The following is a 16,494-nucleotide window of genomic DNA, read 5'->3' on the forward strand; positions in this document are numbered from 1 at the left end:
ATCAGTTCAGTCCTCAGGTGATTGACAACACAAGCAGTTAAGACAGAATTAATTGGTGAGACCCCTCAGTTGTTGACTCTTGCACACTAGTGATGCAGAAAGTTCTTACGTAAATGCCCAGCATTAATTCAATGTGCAACTTTCCTATCACTACTGCAGCAAATGACCACAAACTCAGTGACTTCAAATAACAAAATGTATTTTCTTATGCTTCTGGAGGTCTGAAGTCCAAAATGAGGATCATGGGACTAAAATCAAGCTGTGAACAGGACTGGTTCCTTCAGACGCCTCCAGGGGAGAATCCATTTCCTTGTCTTTTCCAGCTTCTAGAAACCAGCTGTGTTGTTGGCTTGTGGCCCCCTCCTGGCATTATTCCAACCTCCTGCTTCCTTTGTCCGTCTACTAGTGGCTCTGACCTGTCTCTCTCTTACAAAAGGACTTTTGTGAGTAGGTACATCTGGTCTACCCAGATAATTGAGGCTAATTCCCAGCTCCAGATCCTTGACGTAATCACAGCTCCTTAACTTAACCATAGCTGCAAAGCCCTTCTTACCATGTGAAGTAATTCACTCACAGATTCCAGGCATTAGGATGTGGAAAATCTTTAAGAGGGCATTCTTCAGCCTTTCTGCACTCAACTATGTGAGCTTTTTTTAAAACAATTCATATACAGAAAAATCCATTACATTGTCTGTCTCTTTGTGGCAGAGAAAAATGTTATTTATTCGACAGCAAGTCCTTTCTGCAATAGAGTTTTACATGCCTGCAAAAATGAGTTTGGCTGCTTGAAGAGTGTTTTATTATAATAATTTACAAATCTCATTAAGCTTTGTTATTGTTTTCTCATTTCTGCAGCCACAGCTGTCACGAGAATGACATGCATGAGTTAGAGGAGGTGAGAGAAAAAAAAACAAAAAAAACACTTGTGAGTAGACTGCCTGATACGTTTTTTGATATTTATGATGCGACTTTTTTTTTAACCACATCTTATATAAGGATGAGGTACCATAGACTATTGTCTAGATAATGAAAACAAACAGATACGGATTCAGCATCATTTCTCTAAATCACAAAGGAAATTCTCTCAAACCCCCCTGGAATGGCTATTTTTTATCACGTGCACACACACACACAACTACTTTTCTGTCTTTGGCTCTGAGATACAAATTTTTTAAATTCTAGGATCTTATTTTTCCCTTAATCACATTACAAATTGGCCCTTTGCAAATGAGTCATTTGGTCGCTTAATGGGCACTGTAAAATTAAATCTAACTGTAAAAGTTAACACCAGTATAACCATCTTTAACAAGTAAAGCATTTGACTAAAATTACAACAATTTTCATCATGATGATGAGCGTGGGCTTCAGCTCTGAATTTATAATACAGCATAAATCCACCACAGCTCTCAGTGTTGGTCCCTCCTCACGGACGTGATGGTGAGACATTTAATTGAAAATTGTGAAGAGTGAATGCAAAGTCAACAGACTGGCTTTCTAGGTCACTCAAACGTCTGCCTTTTTGTTTTACAGAAACTTTTGGCGTAATCTGAAAGACGATGAAAAAGAGCCACTCTAGAATTTATTCTAAACCGATTTCATTGTTGTTTGCACAAGTACAGGATAGCTTTTGTAGGTTCACTTCAAGTAGTTGAATTCTGTGTGTCTGAACTAATGATGACAAACGAAGTTCACCTAAAATTGTGCTGTGTGTCAAGGGAAGTTTCAAATTTGAACTTTTGAAGAAACAGTATCAGTAAAAGGCACTGACTATGTTGATTTCATTACGGACACATTAAGCAGTTAATTTCTGATGAAACCAAATTGGCTTTTTTATTCATTCATTCTGCAATGCATAAATAATTTGAATATTTGGATATGTGATACCTATATTAACTTATAAAATAGATAGTATATCTTATCATTTCAGTCTGAGTCTTGAGATAATAATGTTCAACCGCTACATCACAATTCTATTACCTCATTCAATTCCTAATGTCGTATACTCTCCTCATGTTTGTAACACAGCAACGCAAAGAGTCAGAAATGGATGTGCTATAACAAGGTTATGTGAAATGGGATATAATTTTCTAGTCACTGCAGCATTATTCCCTTTTCTCCCTGTAGTTAGTTTATCTCAGCTTGATTTACATCGTAAGCTTATCTTTTTCAGGAAAAACACCATGATCGTTTGGGTACTTCTCCCCTAGGGAATGGGACCACCAGTCACCCCCAACTCCGTCACCACGTGGCTGTTAGCATCGCATTATACTAAACTGGAATCGAGGAGACAGATACCATTTTTCTCTGGCCGTGAATCTGGAAAAATACAAGCCATGCTTTCTTCTGATATCCGGGATTACTTCCTTAGGAGCAGAACAAGCTTGGACAAATTAACATTATGTTCAAAATGAAGTTTTAATAAAAAAAAGGCAGAGTGAAGGCTGTGGCATATCTGAACCTGGGTTGCGGCCACTCCAAAGGTCCACCCCCAACCTTGGGTGTTGTCTACCTTGGATAGCGGAGCCAACAAACTCCCTCCTTTGCCTCAGCTAGTACAAAAGTCAAGAAAGCAAGGGGTGGAAGAGAAACAAAGAATGGGTTTATGCAGAAGAGGTGATTTCATGATCATTTGAAAGATCAGTAAGATTTTGACAGTGGGGATGAGATGCGATGGCAGATAAGGACCAGCATGGGGAGATAGAATGCCGGTGAACTTAACATGTAATAGACATGGATTTCCCCACTCTAGCCCCACCAGACCACTCATGCTGAGACACTTCCTTCCACAAGACCACCACCCACCTGGATGGCATGGTCTCTATTTGCTATTTTGCAGTGTAGCCTGGGCATTGGGAAAGGGGACTTTGACATCGGGAGTTTGGATGGAACTCATCAAAATCTGTGGGCATGGGATGCATCACCTCTGCTGGAGCATCTGTGGACAGCATTCAAGCTTCCCCGGAGACACAAGACAATGGGCAGCAAGGAGCAGATGAGCTGGAAGGACCTCTCACCGGCAGCTGCACACAGGGCTCATCAGAAGGAAAGGACACGTCTGCTTGCCTCCCTGGTGCTGGTCAGGATTGAGCAGTTTCTCCAAGCGGCTCCACTGCCCTAAAATCAAGCATCTTACACAAGACACCATCGAGCTCCTCCAGCGTCATGTCCATGACCCTTTATCCTGCTCCCAGGACCAGGATCTTCCTCTGCCCATGGTTTCTGCAGTATTTAATGCAATGGCATGAAGTCAGCACCCTGCTTCCTTCCCAGCCTCTCAATGTTTCTTCAGAGTCTTTCTTCTCCTAACAGAATTCATATCTTGCAAATCAAAGTTTGCTGTTTCAAATCAATTGTATCTGGAAGGAGTTTCAAAAACCTACATTATGTTTTACTCGCATCCCATTTTGTCACGCTAAGTATTAAAAAGATGCACATTCAGGGATCAACATTTAATAAAAGTAAGGCTTTTTAATGCCTCAAAAAGAAAGCATTCTATAATTTTTTTTTAAAAAAACTGAACATTGTTTCTAATTCTCAGATCAATTATGATGCCTCTGGATGGCTTGAATGGTTACTTACAAAGAGGGGCAAAAATCTATTGAACTTCACATTCTAACGTCAAAGAGAAGGAATAAACCTAACCCTGTTCCACAGCATCCTTTACCCCGGTCGCTTTCACATCTCCATTAATATTATTTCCTCTTTTATTGGCTCTAAATCCCAAAGCCTAGTAACTTAGACCATCCCATTGGAGTACATTCAGTTTAGGAATACATTTTAAATCCAAATCAAGTACCGAAAAATTGAGAAATGATTAAGTCAAAACTCTCCATCTTCCATCCAGCTCTAAACTCTTAGGGAGCACCGAACTTCATGCATTTCATCACTGTACCAGCGTGGGAGTTAAAGGGTCTTCCCCGAGGCCCCCTGCACGAGATGATGGGGCAAGGATGCTATGCGTCTGCTTTGTGGGCACTCCCTGGCTGCCTGTGGCCACGAGTCTACTCATCCCATCTGACCGCTGGTCCTAGCATCCTGTAGCTCACTCTCCAAAGTGACATTTAATTGCCCGGCATCCTGGGGTGGGTAATGCCATGGAGAAGTGACACTGCCTTCCCTTCAGTCTAGTCATCGGGTCTCTGAGTATCTCACCAAGGCTGATTTTTTCTTTCATTTTGTCAGTCTGCTGCGGAGACAGCACGCCCTGCCAACTCCAGTTCCAAGGCTCCCTCTGGACTCCCGGGGAACCCCATCTATCCTCATCCACCCACTGGTGTAAACTCAGGCTACTCCTAGGCATGCTTTCCTAGCTGCGCCATGCCACCGCTCCCCAAAGACCAGCGTGGAGAGTCCGCCCAGTGAGGACGTGCCTTTGAGACACCCCTGGACCAAGAAATGGGCACCAGTCCCTTGGGCTCAAATTGCCCCTGATTTTCCTCAAAGATACTTGCAGCACTTCTTTGGAGCAAGAAGAGTTGAGAGCTGCCCACCTTCACCCAGTGGGAAGGAGGGGTTATGTACTAACGTAGCCCTGCTTTCTGGAAAGAACATTTTCTTCCAGAGAATTTTATATATTTGCTCCAACTTAGGGAGAGAAAGGCGAGAACAAACTTTGATTTTACTTACTTAGTTGTCTCTCCTAGCTCAAAAGGGGTCACTGAACCCTCCAATGACTCCTCTCCTTCCTCTGTGCTCAATAACCTGAGGGCAGGAGGGTCACAAGGAACTCAGCCCGAACACATGAATTGCCTAAGTAAATAAGCCATATGCCAAACTATTTGATACCTTTGTTAATATTCCTTTTCACTTTTCAGGCTACTGGGGTTGTGACTACGACCTTAAAGAGAAGAAAACTTTGCAAAACCCTGAATGCCCCGGGAGCTTTACTCAGACTCCCCATATCTCTCTGCACGGATTCCCAACGTGAGTTCATCCAGCATCAGATTTGAAACCCCAGCTGTATAATGGTGACGCCTGGGAGCCCAGGCTCTCCCCTGAAATCCAGGCTTGTGTGTCTGAAGGCCTATTTGGTACCTTTCATTTGCCAGTTAGCTCAGCAAATACTCATCGATACGTCCCATTTGCAAGTCAGTCTCCCCACTCATAGGAAGAGATTAACTGCTTTACAGTCATGTAAAAAGTAACAGCTGGAACTGGATTAAATTTCTTTGCTCAATCAGTTATACCTTGGCAAACATGCTTCTGAAAGCTAGCCAATCAGAGCCATCCTCCTACCTTTTACCGCCGATCAACAGAAGCCTCACATCCATGAACACATTTCTGAAACTCAGCCTACCAACATCCCCACCCCAGTAACCACGCTTCTCTGAGTTACCTCGTTCTTGCCACTAAACGTTCATCAATACTTAACCTCCATGCTCCTCAATAATTCTGTATCAGAACAGCAGTCTTCTTTGTTTGGAGGGACCGTGCCTAGCAAATTGAGTTCTCCCTTTCTTAAATAAGTAATACATTTGCTTTTTTGATTTAGAGTTGAATGCTCAGCTCACACTTCAGGAGTAAAGCTGACACATGTGGGTAATTAGTGATGTGAAACCAACATAGGGTCAATAAAGCTACGATGAAGATAAGAGAGGGTGCTCTTAGTTAGTCTGTCCCAATGCTTATAACAAACACAAAAAGAGAGCTTGAATTAATCTTAGAATGCCTGATGGCAAAAGCCAAGCTCATCATGAAAGTCTTCCTATAATGGCTGTGTCTAGTGTGTATGGAGCGTATTAGTTTTCTGGGACCACCTTAGCAAAATATCACAGGCTGAGTGACTTTTCTAGTGGAACTCTGTTTTCTCACAGTTCTGGAGGCTGGAAGTCCAAGACCAGGTGTGGACAGGTTTGATTCTTTCTGAGGTCCTTCCTGGATTTGTATTTAGATGCCTTCTTGCTGTGTCCTCACATGGTCATCTCTCTGTGGGTGCACGTGTCTGGTGTCTCCCCACGTGTCCAAATTTCCTCTTCTTATAAGACCACCAGTCAGATGGGATCAGGATCCACTCTAAAGACCTCATTTTAGCTTAATCATCTCTTTAAGGACCTTATCTCCAGGTACAGATATATTCTGAAGTATGGAGTGTTGGAACTTCAACATATGCATTTGAGGGGTACACAATTCAGGCCATAACATGGAGATACATAGATCCCCCAGTAATACTAAAAGGAATTATTCCCCCCAGATGCTGGAATTGCTGCCAGAACACAGCCTTCAGCTTATCAGCCCTTGATGGGAATTACTTTGCCTGAAAAATCTCCTTCCCCAAGATCCTCAGAGTAGTTCATATCCCAAGAAACGAGCAACAGGGCACTATAAAGAGCCAGCCCCTAGCTTCAAACTGGCGTGACTCTCTCTGAAGGTTCATCTTAGCTTCAAAGCAGCCTAAGTGGCATCACATATAGGACTCTCCCTCCACCCAGTCCTGTCTCCTTCCCTCCCCCAGATTTGATTCCAAGAGTACTTCCCAGTGCTTTTGCAACTCGTTAACCTCTGTCTCCAACTCTGTTTCCTGGAAGACCCAGCCTCTGACATTTCTGAAACAGAATTCTGATTACATTGGAAATTTTTCGTACAGACAAATTATTTAGAGTTCACCGAAAATGATATTCCACACAGGGTTATGGAAACGGGATGGGGTGTTTGAATTTCCTTTAAGTAATAGTACTTTCATAAAAATTGTTTATCATAAGTCAGAAATTTGGGTCCCTTATGGACTGTTTGCATAAAGTTATTACATGTAGATGTTTTTAAGAGATGATGTCTACTTAGGTGATCACCGAAGTACAGAAATTTTAGCTTTTGATAAATTTTCCCCCGAGTATATTTTCCTCCTCTTACTTAAGAGGAGCATATGGTGCTTGATAGAATATGAATTAGACAAGGAAACTGCTCAGGGATGCAAAAATTCTACTCTGCTCAGCTTCATCTGCTTATGCAGAGGAGCGGGTGTGGTCTCTGGGAGATGACTGGGATGTGAGGAAGATTAAGACTTGTCCTCGTCCATGCACCCTCACTGCGACTGAACTTCCAAAGAGCTCAGGACAAACGTTTTCTCTCTGGATCCAAATGAAGATCCAGCACTTCCAGGCATATAATTTTAGAGAACTGACCAGTAGTCTACTCCCAAGGCAGATGGCTCAGCAGAAACGCCTCCCCTCTAGAACAAAGCTGAGCCTCTAAGCGAACAGCCCCCCTCCCATCCCACCCCTCGGATCATGAGCATCTACCGTATCTCTGTATATACCATAATATGTTATTTTGCCTCCATGGCTTTTGTTTTTGGGAATTACTCCAAATTGTAGTCTGACTTCCCATATCACCTTAAAGAAAATGATATAATCAGATGGCTTCTGCCACGGTGTTCCCTGGTCCCTCTGTGCCCACCACCACCAAAAACACACTCAAACACTCGCGATATACACGCTCTCCCACGAATGTGTTAGCAAACAAAGGCACACAGCCTAGCGGTGGGAAAGGATCAAATGGCCCCGTACAAACTTCTTCCCAGTGAACCAGCGATAAGATTCTTCAGCTGCTTGGTAGGAAATTGATATTTTAATAAATTTGGCCAGTTGCCTTCTTCTTGAAGTCACATAGCCATTATTAGACAACGGACTCATAGAGGAGGAAGAAAAGCCTTCAAGGACCTGCAATACATTAGGCAAACCTTGTCATTAACAAGACCGCCACTCAGATCTCCAGAAATAATCACCTTAACTATCAGGCACAGAGAATATACAGAATGCAGTAGACTCTCATGTTGATGTCACCTGTCTAAATACACTACATCAGTGCTTCTCGAAGCATCTGTGGTAGGAGACCAGTTTTGTTTGCTTTAATCTACACTTCACTTTTTACATTGGTGAACAAAGTTTTGGTCTATATCGTTTTCAAGGCAATGAGTCCACTCAGATGCTAGGGTGTGTTGAAAATGTCAAATTGCTAATAAGACATTTGTATTCCCTGGCTCTGAATCTCCCCACTTACCTTCCTGCAGACCGGTAACTTACCTTACTGTGGACTAGCCCGGGTCCACAATGTCACTCTAGGTAACACAGCTCTGTGTAATCTGTGAGCCATTGGAAAGAAGGTGTGAACCCCACTGCATCCCGCCTCTGTCTCACTGAGAACCAAATGGAAATCGATGAAAGCAAATTATTTCACATGGGCTTAAATGCTTAAAAGCCATCTCCCTGACATTAACAAAAATTAACATGGCAATCCGCCTCTATCTCTCATTTTTTTAATAATTTATCTGAAGTGGATGTAAATCTTTAACAATAAAGAAATCCATTTTCTAAAAGCCATCTCTTTTTTAAATTCTGAAAGAATCGTTGATGGATCAGTGTTAGTTCAGGAAGTACCTACCTAAGGCACAGGGCACGTCCTAGGTTCTGCACTTGACATTGGGCTGGCTTAACCTGCTGTTCATGGCAAATGAGAGATCTCAGTCGCTAGAAGAAAAGTCACATCGCCCTTAGTGGGTCTGTGAGGACCCTTCCAATAGCGACACTACCAATCAGTTAGTAATCAGTTGCTGAACTGGAAAAACTCAGTTCTCACGGGCTGTGAGCCAGGCTTAACCGCTGCCGTTCAGCAGGAAGCCGTCAATCATCAGCTTCAACCTGCAGGCAGGACCCTGCATTTGGTCTGTGCAACGCACAGGTTTAGACACCCAACTGAGATTTCACAATGCTTCATATCACATCACATGAATTAGTGAAGAGTTTTTGCCAAAGGGATCATTTTTTTAATTAAAGAAAGAAAAGAATTTTAGTGCATTTGCTTAAAGTCAACAGAGAGCTCTTTCACAGTTTGTCAGTTTTGCTGGTCAATAGCCAGGCCAGTGTATTTCATAAGGATCAATTTTGACCCTCAAATATTTTTTGAGCGACCAGTTATAATTCCAAATCTTTCCTCAATGATGGAATAAGATATACTGTAGCCAATCATTTGCTTCAATGGTACAGTCTACAAGCTGGCTATTTTTAAAGGAGAAGAAAAAGGTGTTGGCATAAAATAACCAAAAGTCTACCTTCATATACAGAGAAGTTTTAAAGGGGAATCTCATTGAGACTATGGGATAAATATACTTAGAGAAAAGCCAAGTGCGCAGTATATGCTTGGCTAAAATGAAAGATCATAAGTGGGACTTTTCAGGAAGGAATGCATAGGTAACTTACATTTTGCTTTAATAAATTTTAAATAATTTAAATCTGCATCAGGTAAGAATATCCAATTAGCTACTTAATAAAATAGAACAATGACCAAATCCCAAAATTTTAAATCAAACACAACTGGCCCAATATAAAGTAAAGGCACATCCATACTTAGAATATTATATAGACATACATACATAGATATATGATGTCTGGTATGTTGAAAATACCATGAGAAGATTTTTGATACAATATTATGCAGAAAAAGCATGCTAAAAATAACTATTTATAAAACAGTTTCAATCGTGGTAAACAAAATGGCATGAAATATACCAGCTTCTGAATAGCCAGCAATAATCTTCAGAGTTAGAAGTATTCGGGGGTCAACATTATTTTCCTTTTTTTCCTCTTGATGGTCTATCTTAAGGATATTATTTTGGTAATTGGGAGGGAAAGTGGGTAATTTAACTTTATTCAAAAAATAAATAAACAATTATAAATTGGTAAAAAAAAAAATAAAGCTGATAAGGGCATGACTATCCTTTTTAATTGGCTAGGAAATAAAAGTGAAGTGCATTATAATTTTTTTAAAAAGCAAATTAACTGGGTGGTGTCATGTTTCAAATGGTAACAGTATTAACAAGAGGAATCCAACTGTCTTCGAACAGTTTCCCATAGCTCTAATCTCACCCCTGTGCCTTTCTCACAAGTCTTAGGACACAGTCAAGAATGTTCCCTTTGCCCATCTTTCAACTTAAAAGCAAATTAATAATTTGGTCTTCTAATCTCATTTACTAAGCAAATTTGCCTTAACAGCCTTCTCATTGGCTTCATTGGACTTCGGAACACAAAAATCCCACTTCCCTTAGATTTCCCCCAACCAGGAAAAAAAAAAAATGTCCTCACACTGTTTCATTTTCATATTCCAACTAAAGAAAGATACATTAATAAATCTGAATTTAAACTTACCCTTTATCACTTAGATTTATCCTGTCTGCTTTATAGCACATTCTTTAATGTAGTATGTAATCCTGAACCCCACAGAATGCTTCATATGTTTAGCAATTTCCTCTTAGTCTCTGGAAACCTTATCCTTATATTTAGATTAACTAGCATAAAGCCACTTTATGTAAATTCAATTCACATTTAAACCGAAAGAGACTACGTATCATGTTAATAAAACAGGTCTTATATTAATGCTCTGATATTGGCATAAGTAATACCTCAGTTAACATTTGATGTGTTAATAATCAAATCTCTATTAACAAACATTATCTACATGTACCAGATGTTCAGTTTAAAGTTATCTCTGTCTCCTGCCAGAATCCTTTATGGTATTCAATATCAATTATTATGGCAAAATTGAGATTACAGCAAATGAGAGACAGAGTGATTCTGTCCTGGAGACATTGAGCACGTACCATGCCTTGCTTAGCAGTTGTGACTGGCTTTCCTGGCACCATCTTTGAAGAGGATCAGACTTTGGGTGGGAAATAATCCAGACCCCTGTCTCCCACTCAAGTGCTGAAACTCATTTACATAGGGGGGTGACATCATTAGAATGTCCATTTGAGCTGTCAGGTGACTGCACTTTGACGAAGAAAAGTGTTAGCCTTATAAAGTAGCAGTGTGTACAAGAAAACCAAAGTCCAAGGTAATTTAAAGTAAAATGCTCTACCTCTTATTTACATAAAGAAAGAAGAATCAAAAGACTTGTGAGGAATATTATTACTCAGAATTAGTGATTTTGGGGAGAAGAAGTGAGCAAGCAATTTTATGACAAAAATGCTATAACAGTCTGAGTCAGATTGAGTGTAGTTTGTTGATTGAAACAAGCACTAATATCAAATTTGTTATTTCCATGAGTTCTAATAAGCTTAACAAAAAATATGAACTTTATTAGTACATAGAGTTTTGTGTAGTTTCTCCTACTTCATAATAGATAATGTTCAAAACTCCTATAAGTCATTAGAGTAAGAATTTTATAGGTAATTAGAAAAAAATAAAACTTGGCAAATTAACAAATCACTTATATCCTAAATGCAAATTGGGAATAATAAAATTTACTAAGTTATACATATGTTTTCAAAACAATTTAATGTAATTTATTCCTTATAAAATGTAAAAAAAAAAAAAAATCCTCTCCAAGGGTCCCCAGTCTTTCTCATGAATAATGTATCTTCTGAGAACACTTCATAGCCTTCCATTGTTTCATAGCCTGTCCAGTAATGTTTCACTCCATCAGTAATCATTGATTATGTGGGCCTGACACTTGGACTGTCCTTGGATGGATAGCTTGTCCCGTCTCTTGTACTTGCGCCTTGGCCACAAAACACACCCAGTCCAGCCTGCTAGGCTGAGAAGCTCGTGTTGTGGAACTCGGTTGCCTCAGTCACCCTAAGGCAGCCTAGCTCAGCTCTGGAGTATGTGAGAGATGCCAGCAAAACCCAGAAGAGTCACCTGGTTGACCCTTGTCTGATCTCAATGCATAGAAAATAAATGCTTCATACTGTAGACCTGTGACCATTTATTGAGCAACTGCTAAGACACAAAACCACTAAAGAGAGCAGATGAGCAGGTGGAGAGGGTATAGCTCAAGTGGAAGAGTGCATGCTTAGCACACACATGGTCCTGGGTTCAACCCCCAGTGCCTTCTCTAAAAATAAATAAGTAAACCTAATTACCTCCCCCCTAAAATAAATAAATAAATAACAAGTGCAACACGTTTGAAAAAAAATGTTTTTAAAAAAGAGAGAACAGATGAACAATACAGAAACTTTAATATTAAATATGAAGGAAACCTTATATCCCAACAAATTACAATGAAGAAGTAAAAAGCCAAGTTTTTCTGTGTCCAAAGCAAGAATCTGGCATTATCTCCTAAAGAAGATATTTCCTTTCATACTAACCCAGTATATCAATAATTACTTTTCTGTTCCTTTCCAGCTAATCATGGTAGACTACCGTCTCCAGAGTTTATTATTCTTTACATTAGTTTGTTTATCAGCCCCTGAGAGGGGAAAAGAAAATATATATATATATGTATATATACACATATACATATAAGGGATGTATGGGACCATGAGAATACTTTTTCAACAGCTGGATTATGAAAATCTCTTAAATTCCAGGATTTATGGCAACTACCCTATGGATACCATCAAGTCTCACAGCTTATTTATTGAGATTATAAAACATGGGCCTTAAATGGTATAAGCAAGTCTCCTGAATAAAACAAATGTCAAAACCCTCTCCTACTCCTTTTGTTACTAGGGTCTTCATAGTAATAGAAGAGGGAAGAGTTGGGCAGAGAGGGGAATCAGGTGATATTCATAATGATTTGAATTCATAAAAATAACCTGTTCAAGTTTCTTCTCTGAGAGACGTGTGGGCTGAAACAGTGCCTGTCTTCCACGGTGTGGGGGGAAACTGTGGATCATAAAATTCTCTTGGTTTGTGTGGGCCCAACACGTTCAGGTCTTTGGGTTGTGCGTCGGAGCTTCAAGAGTCATGGCTACTGAGGAAATAAAGCATGGTAATGGGCAACACTGTGTGTAAAATTTGGCAGAATATCATGTTTCACAAAATATACTCATATCTCTTTATTTTGACCTGAAGTCAAGAAAAAAATATCTTATGAAAGCATATAACATAAATCAATCTTAAGTACCAGGTGGCTTTTGTGCATTTTTAGAAATAAATGAGATAATTAGTGCCTAGCTAAACAAATCCAGAATTAGAAATTGGCCTGAGGTTTAGCTGGAAGTTTTGACTCCAGGTTAAAGTGTACTTTCCATTCAAACCCAAGAATTATTTTTAAAGGAGAGAGAGGTGTTACTTTATCGTAATCTATACATTCTTGATATGAAGCAATGGGCCCCCTATGATTAGATTTTTATCAAATATGTTCTGTAGAACCAGCTTGACTTTATAATTTAATGTCTCTATTTTATTTGGATTGGTCACAATTATGTCCGAGCAAAAGAGCATTCCATTTTGAGTCACTGAGTTTCTAGAGGCTTCAATGATTTAGTAGGACTGTTAATAGATTTAATATTTTTAATACTCAAGACAACAAGTCTATGCAACAGAGTTTAGAAATGATCTCAATCAATCATGTTTAGTGACTGAGGAGAGTACATATATTTTTACTTAAACATGTGTCCCCACAGACAATCTTTGTTCGTACACCCTAAGAGATCCTCTTGCCCCTGAGGATGGCTAATAGAAATCCTTTGTGAATATCCTTTAAACACCTCAAATTCTGCATATCCAAAATAAACCACTTTCTACCACAACTCGCTTCACATCTCTTTTTGTCAACTCAGATCTACTAGTATCTTTCAAGCACAGAAGCCCCCTTCTCCCCATGATTCCACACTATTGAAGTCACAGATCTCTGTACACTTTCTTTCTTCCTTCTCCCATATATTCCTTTCTTTGTTTCCACCTCTATAGTATTCAGCTGGTGTCTCCTCATTTCTTACATATGTCCCTGCAGTAACTGTTTCCAGATTTCCCCAATTCTGATTACCCACCATTCTCAATCTAGCCCCGACTCTAAATGACAAACATCACACTGTCTTGTTACATCTTGAAAATCTTTCAAGAGCACTCCCTGACTTGCCCTTGCCTTGAAGTTCTTTGTGATCTTCAGTCCGTAAGTACATGTATGATGCTACTTTCCACCACTCACTTCCCCCTCCTCTCCATCCTTGGAAATTCCTTGCCAACTCTACTCCATAATTCTAGTCCTTGTCTGTCCACATGTTCCAGCTACCTCAAACTATCGTTCCTACCTTTTCATCTAACTTCCTTCAGCTCCTACTGGTCTATCAGAACTCCCCTGAAACATCACCTCCTCCATGGAGACTTCCTTATTCATTCTTATTTAGAGACACCTTCCATCATGCTTCCCACAACACCCTCTAGACCCGTAGCCACACGTAATGGTGTCTTTAAATGAACGGATGCTCTAAGAGCGAAACACTGCACATACAGCTTTCTTCAGCATAAAAATGAAATAGCAGCATTTTAAAACTATCGCTTTTGTTACCACAAGGATGTCAAAGCTGAAATAGAATAAATACATCAAGGATAGCAAAACAACCATGACCAGGAACGTGTGCTATTTCTCAGGCACTGGGCTAAGGGCTTCATTTACATGGATTATTTAATTCTCACGATACTCCATTGAGTTTTACTGTCACTATCCCTGCTTTATAGATGAGCAAATGAAGACAGAGAGGTAAATCTGATAATCGACCCAGAAATGCAATGCCGTTAGCCATTTTTCCTGTGAAAGAGTTGTCAGCATTCCATTTGACACTTAAAAAGGACACGAGTCAATGTGTACAAGTCAACTACATCAACTTTCATAAGCCAAAGTCAGATTTGTTATATTTTAGAAGTTTTATTCAGTCCTGAAGGCCGGTAGACACTTTTCTTTGGTGTTCAAGTTCCAACTGTTTTGCACCAAGGAATCAACACATTAGTTTAAGAAATATACACACCACATTACTGAATTCAAACCATTTTTATCATCAGTGATTTGCAACTGCATAAGGGGAACTGGGCTTTTGAAAACGTAAACAGTACTTCAGTGACTTGTGTGTTTAAATATTTTTACAAAATATTGAAAGTAAGTGATGAGTTATGGCATATAGGTCCCTATCATGATCTGGAAAAGCTCTTGGTTAAATAAAAGTGCATGTGTTTGGCTTTTTCCAGGTGTGAAATTTAATCTGGAGTTATCTAAGATTCTAAAAACTAAGTTGACCTCTAGAGATACATTTCTGGTATCTTACTTACACACACACACACAAATCCTTAAATTTTCTAACCCTAAACATCACAGCAGAAGGTCTCAGCAGGGTGCTTCATGCCACGGACCACGTATTTGACCTTTGGGCCTCTAGAAGAACAAGATGTATGCGGTCTAAGAACTTGCTTCACCTGTACACTTTTATCATCAAAACTATGGATGAACCCCACCAGAAACTTTGAGTCAACCTGCTGTTCAGTGAAAATGAATTATGAATGAGTTTGTCAGTAGTTGAGAACAAAACATAAATCTTGGAACGTAAGTCAACCAGTTATGTTGTTGTCTAATTCTCGATTAATATTTTTAAAAGGGCATTTGACTACAATGTTATATTTGCTGCTCTATTCAATCATCTGTATTTTATTGAGACAAATACATTTTTTAGTTTATCTTTATCGTCGTCTCTTCCCTTCTTACACGTTTCGTCAGGAGACCAAAATCCTCCTCGGTTTCATTCAGTTCAGCTGAAGCCCTTCCATCTGTTGTGGCTTTAAAATACTTCAAGTGTTTTCCATTCAAGGTCAAGACACAGTAGAATGATATACCTCAGCCATTCAATTTTTAAAAAGAGAGAGAAAGAAAGAAACGGCATATCACGTTTCTATTGTCAGGTGCTTTCAGTGTGATGAAAACATATTGCACACTGGTGAGCTTCAAAAGGTCACCTAATAGAAGGCTTTCTTCTTCCCTTTTTCCCATTTCACATGCCACTGCAAGCTCATAGCATTAAGCTTCCGGGCAGGGCACTTGATCCATGGACTCCTGCATTTCCTCTCTCCTTATCATTCATTCCTTTATTCAGAAAACTCCAAACCAGAGTCAGATAATCAGCAAATGAGTTCAGTAGGGAGAAGCAAAGCTACCATTTCTATTTTTATTTTTTACTGAAGTCTACTCAGTTTACAGTGTTGTGTTAGTTTCTGGTGTACAGCATCGTGTTTCAGTTATACATATATACACATATATTCTTTTTCAGATTCCTTTCCATTATAGGTTATTCATTTCTTGTCCTATACAGTAGGACCTTGTTGTTTATCTATTTTATATATAGGAGTTTAGTATCTGCAAATCACTTTATGCAAACCATGCTTATGTGTCTGAGTTTTAACAAGAGCTTCAGCTCCACAAAAAATCAGCTTAACTTCATCATTATATTTTTTCCTCTCTCCATGCTCTCAGGTCCCAGCTTAGTGAAAGACAAGAAATAACAAAGCATTTCATGGGAGAGTTAGTTCCCATTTTTGCTTTGCATCTGAAAGCTTATTCAAGAAGGTTGGATAAGCATTTGAGGCTGGAGGTGGACAGAATGGCTCACATCACACTCTTGAAGTGTTCCGATGCTAAACCACCCTCAAACATCCTTTGATCTGACGTGGCTCAGAAGTCCTTGTTCCCTCTTTCTACACGCAGTCACATTTTATCCCGGGCGCTCTGTGAACTGCTCATCCGGCTCTTCTCAATACCTCCTGGAAATGAAAGGAAGCAATTGACTTTTCCACAAGT

The sequence above is a fragment of the Camelus ferus genome, chromosome 2 (genome assembly GCF_009834535.1).
Source record: "Camelus ferus isolate YT-003-E chromosome 2, BCGSAC_Cfer_1.0, whole genome shotgun sequence".
NCBI classification, from domain to species: domain Eukaryota; kingdom Metazoa; phylum Chordata; class Mammalia; order Artiodactyla; family Camelidae; genus Camelus; species Camelus ferus.